Raw genomic sequence first — 6,000 nt, 5'->3', positions numbered from 1 at the left:
GAATAGCAATATTTTATTAAATGCAGAACTAATTGATTAATATAACTAAAAGCAGTATGCAGTGTAAATTATAAACAATGAGGAACAAGATAAGTAAATTATAGCATATTCATGTAACTAAAATAATGCTTACAATCAATTTTTAATAATGTGGTGAAAATGCATATGCTCTTATACTAAGCAATAAAGAAGTGCAATAACAGATTCTACCTTCAGGATGAGCACAACTGTATTAACATGAATCAAAAGTGACTAAAAAATATGTAAAATATTCTCAGTGTTTCATGTGGGTAGTGTAACTACTGATGTTTGTCTTCATTCTTGCTTCCCATTTTGGCCATTTGTACCTGTAGTCTTTGCTTTTAAAAGTCTCCCTTACATGCCCAGGAAGTCCCCACAAAAATCTGTACTTATCTCCCTTGTTGCATCTCTCTTTCTGTATTTCAATTTCCCACTTTCTTTTTTCTGTTTTGCTAGACTAGACTGTAAAGTCTTGGAATGGGAGCAGCATTTTTGTCCTATTGCTTCTCCAGTGCTTGGCTTATTCTAAAACACACAGTAGTGATTCAGTAAATAGTTCTTTAATGAATGATGTCAACAACCACAGAAAAAGAAGGCCTAAAAGAAAAAAATGACTCTCACATTAAACCTCTTTTCCTTATGTCTGGTAATCCAGAAATATGTGAGCAGTAGTAATGGTTTGTCACTAGGAATGGAGACCAATAATTGTTAAGGTAACCTTGCACCAAAAAAAAAAAAAAAAAAAGTGAGGGGTAGATGAGATTGTCTCACAAAGATGAGAGGAATTTTGTGATCTTTTCTGAAAGGCCCAGGTGTGCAATATGCTGAGGATGGAGAAAATAAACCTGGCCACATTTTGTCCAAATTTTTCAAACTCCTTTATCAATCAATGTATTTGTTCATCTACAACATGAGGTTGTGGTAAGATAATACACTTACGTTTACAATGAAAAGTTGCTAGCAAAATACATGGTGTGTTTAGCTGCCACAAGCTGCCACATTTTTCTCTGAACTTTAGCCTCAGTTTCTGGTAAAATTTAGCAATGAGTACTCACATTCACACTTGGAGATGAGAGTGGACCCATCTCAATAAATATTAAGTCAGGGTCTCCTTCCAAAGCTTAGAAACTGCAGAGTGACTGTTTATGGAACCTACCACAGAGCTCTGCAGTGGACTCAGCACCCTGGGTTCATCTAACTTTCAATCACATCCTCAGAATGAGATGAGACCCCATGGGCCCAACGCAAAGGTGGGGATCTTAGAAAAACACAGCTGCAAGTCTTAGCTTGTGTGTAAGTTCCTTCGTATCATGCACATGCTGTTTTCTGATATGCTTGGCTCTGGAAGCTAAACTTTTGGGCCATAAACTTAATCTTAACAGACCTGAACTGATGCCTCTTAATTAGGCCTGTGATGTAGTAAATCAACACCCTATTAGGAAGACGTTCAGGTATTAAATATTTAGGAACTTATTACGAGAGAATTGCAACATATAAGCCCTCAGGCTGGAAGAGATGTTGCTAATCTGTTTTGTGTACAGAGCAGCTAGCTGACATCATGCAAAATAGGATGGAGCTACTGGTCCTATGCCTGTTCACGTATTTCATCAAACCAAGAGCTTAAATCCAACCTTTTAAATAATGAAAACACCCAGTGTAATCTCCCACCCCACCTTTGCTATGTGATTTTTTTTTTCCTCTTTGTGGTCCTCTTTATTAAGACTTTAATTGAAATTAAGTCCTAATTTTCTGAGAGCAAAAATTTCCAGGATTGAGTACATTCTCTGTGCCACCCACTGCTCTGGGCACTTGAAATAAAACAGCAAATAAAACAAAGTTCTCTTGTGGAGTTTATATTCCAATTGAGAAGATTAACAATAAACATAAGTAGAATAAACAAGAAAATTGTTTAAGGTGTTGGAAAGTGACAGGCAATATGCAGAAAATAAACGGTAAGACCAAGTATTGTTAGGGGTGGGGTGGAGGGAGCTGCAGTATTAAACAGGGGGTCAGTCTCATGGAAAGACCTGAGCAGACCTGAAGAAGGTGAGGCAGTTAGCCAAACAAGTGCTTGGAAAAAGAGCACCACATGAAGGACCAGCAGAGCAAAGGCCCTAAAGTGATGTGTGCTGCTTGTGTTAGAAGAACCCCAAGGAGACCATGTGACAGGTGGGGTGTAAGCCAGGTGAGATAGAAGAGGGGATATCTGAGAAGGAAAGGGTAGCGGAAACGGGTCAGGTTTGCTGTGTAGCCTGCATAAGAATGTTGGTTGGCTTTTCAGGTCTACACAGAAACTGGAAAAGGTCAAGCAACTGACAGACAAGGCTGGTTTTTTGAATAAGCAGAGTGGAAACCTGGGAATCAGACCTGGACTTTATCTCTGCCTCTACCACTAAGTTATCTGACCTTGACCAGGCCCATTTCAGAGCTTTTGTCTTCAGGGTTTAATTAGATCATTCCTAAGGCTCCTTTCAGTTCTAAGATCCTATGACTTTAGGCAGCCATCTCCAACATGGGATTTAAGCAACAGGGAAACATCTAGAAGTCCAAAATTCTCATGCATCTGCAGCCATGAAACCTAAAATCTCTGGATGAGGCTTCAGGCTGTCTGGAGTCATGGGACCCTTTTAAAAAATTGGGCAAGAACTATATAACTTCTCTAAAGAAAAAAGCAGAGCTACCACTGCACACAGGTTGTTGCTCACGGCCGTGGGGAGTTCATGGGTCCTGGAAGCATAACCCTGGCCCCCCACCCAAAGTGATCTGTGTGTTACTCTTTAAGAATCAGGGCATTAGGGCTTGTTAACTTGTTCTCAACTTCCCATTATAAAAATATTTCTTACCTTCAGAGAAATGGAAAGAATAGCACAACAAACTTCTCTACATCTTCCGTTAAATCTTTTTAAAAGTTAATATTTTACTATTTATTGCCTGTCTATCTACCTACCTTTGTTGTTTTGTTGTTGATGCATTTGAAAGTTGCAGATATCATGACGCTTTATCCCAAAATACTTTCTGTAAATATCTCAAGAATAAGAAAAATCTATGATACCACAACACCATTATCACATCTAAGAAAACTAAAACTGATTTCACAATTTCATATCCAGTCTAAATTCAAAATGTCCTAATTCTGAAAATTCCTTTTACATATTATTGGGATTCCAATCAAGGTTACCACACATTGCATTTGATTATTACATTTTATTGGCTTATTTTATTCTAACATAGTTCCTTCATGTTTTTGTTTTTCTGAATGCTTGTTTTCAAGATAGTGACTTTCTTGAAGAGTTCAGGACACAGTAGTCTTGTACATCTATTGAGATGGTTTTTGTCTTTTATTTTATTAACATGGTGTATTATATTTACTGAATTTCATATTTAAAATCAACCTTTACAATCCTGAGATAAATTTCACTTGGTCATGGTAAAAAAACCTTTTTATATGTAACTAGACTTGGTTTTCTAGTAGTTTGTTAAGAATATTTGTGTGTAGATTTATAAGGGATATTGGTTTATAGTTTTCTTGCAATGTCTTTGTTTTGATTATCAGGTTAATATTAGGTTTAAAGAATGAGTTGAGAAGTGTTTTCTCCTATTTTATTTTTTTGGGAGAGTTTGTGAAGACTTAGTATGCTTCTTTAAATGATTATAGAATTCATCAGGGAAGTGATAAGGTCCTGGAATTTTCTTTGTGGGAAGTTTTTTAAAAAATTAATTTAATCTCTTTACTTGTTATGGGTGTATTCAGATTTTTATTTCTGCTTAAGTCAGTTTCTTAAAGTATATTTTATTGATTATGTTGTTAAAGTTGTCTCATTTCTTTTCCCTTTGCTCCCCTCTGTCCAGTACCCCCCTTCCCTCGAGCAACCCCGCCGTTCTTAGTTCGTGTCCATGGGTCATGCAGATAAGTTCTTTGGCTTCACCTTTTCTATATTATTCTTAACTTCCCCCTATCTATTTTATACCAACCAATTATGCCTCTTAATTCCTGTACCGTTTCCCCATTTCTTCCCTTTCCCCTCCCAACTGACAACCCTCCAAATGATCCCTGTACCTATGATTCTTTTCCTATTCTGGTTTGCTTAGTTTTATTTTGTTTTTATTTTTTGGATTCTGTTGTGGATACTTGTGAATTGGTTGTCATTTTAATGTTCATAGCTTTGATCTTTGTTTCGTAAATATGTCCCTTTAACATATCATATAAGGGCTTGGTGATGATGAACTCCTTTAGCTTTACTTTGTCTGGGAAGCACTTTATATGCCTTTCCATTCTAAATAATAGCTTTGCTGGATAAAGTAATATTGGTTGTATGCCCTTGCTTTTCATCACTTTGAATACTTCTTGCCAGTCCCTTCTTGCCTGCAAAATTTCTTTTGAGAAATCCGCTGATAGTCTTATAGGTACTTCTTTGTTGGTAACTCTCTTCCTTTCTCTTGTTTCTTTTAAGATTCTTTCTTTATCTTTAGCCTTTGGAATTTTAATTATGATTTGTCTTGCTGTATCCTCCTTGGGTCTAGCTTGTTTGGGACTCTCTGTGCTTCCTGGACTTGTATGTCTATTTCCTTCGTAAAATTTGGGAAGTTTTTCTTCATTATTTTTTTTCACATAAGTTTTCAAGTTCTTGCTCTTCTTCTTCTCCTTCTGGCACCATTATGATTCAGATGTTAGCACATTTAAAGTTGTGCCAGAGGTTCCTAAGTATCTTCTCATTTTTTCCAATTCTTAGTTCCTCATTCTGTAGTAGTTGATTGTTTTTTTCTTCCTTATGTTTCAAATCATTGATTTGAACCCCAGATTCCTTCCCTTCACCATTGGTTTTGTGTGGATTTCCCTTCATTTCACTTAGTATAGCCTTCACTTCTTCCTTTCTGCATTTGCTGTACTGAAGCATATCTGTCAAGCCTGTGAGCATCTTTATCACCAGTGTTTTGAACTCTGTGTCTGTTAGGTTGGCTATCTCCTCGTCGATTAGTTTTCCCACTGGAACCTTGATTCATTCGCTCTTTTGGGCCATACTTCTGTGTCTCCTCATCTTGACAGGCTCCTGTGTTTGCTTGTCTCTGTGTCTTAGGTAGAGCTGTTGCACCTGTTATGTTGTAAGGGGCGGAGCCTTAGGTATTCATCAGTACAGGGCGACCCATTTCACCAGGTTGTGGCACTGTATGTGGGGGAGGGGTCTGAGAGGGAACAAAGCCATTTGCTCAGCACTCACCCCTTTTCCAGACACTTCTCCCACTTCCTGTATGGGACTGGTGCCTCTCTAGCTGTTGCCCTGGTGATGGTTCCCACAGTGGGTGGGTCTGCAGATGTTCTAGGACCACGGGGGCCTCTAAACAAGCAGACTCTGCTGAGAGATGGGCAGTTTCTTCCTCTGCCCCAACCTCCTCTGGTGTACTGTCAAAAGAAATGAGACTTTATTTTCCCCAGCACTGGAACTGTGAGCTGTGTGGTTTGGTCTGGTGCTGGGAGTGCTCCCCAGGTATCCCTCCCTACTTTTTAAAACATGTGACTGTGCTTTCTACTGGCCTGCCACTGCTGCTGCTGCTGCTGTTGCCACCCCACTGCTTCCTCTCCACCCTGACTCCACTACTCTTACCTGTCTGGATGAGTATTTCTTCTTTATATCTTTGTTTGTTGGATTTCCATTCAGCTCGATTTTCTGGAACTTCTGGTTGTCTCAAGTTTTGAGATAGTTGTATTCCTTCTTACTTGTGGAGGAAGATGCAGTGTATCTACCTAGGCCTCCATCTTGGCCAGCATCATCTCAAGTCAATTTTGATAGTTTGTGTTTTTCTAGGAAGTAGTCATTTTGTTTAGGTATCTACTTTGTTAGCACACAATTATTCATAGTATTCCTTTACAATTTTTTTTTTCATACAAAATAAAAATGTTCTTTCTTTCATTCTTTTTTGCTGTTTGTTTTCTCTTTAAATTTTTTTTCATTTCTTCCCTTTTTTCTCTTTCATTCTTGGTTT

The sequence above is a fragment of the Furipterus horrens genome, unplaced genomic scaffold (assembly GCF_987537825.1).
Source record: "Furipterus horrens unplaced genomic scaffold, mFurHor1.1.pri manual_scaffold_1, whole genome shotgun sequence".
NCBI classification, from domain to species: Eukaryota; Metazoa; Chordata; class Mammalia; order Chiroptera; family Furipteridae; genus Furipterus; species Furipterus horrens.
The sequence above is the reverse complement of the archived record's forward strand: the minus strand, read 5'-3'. Positions refer to the sequence as shown.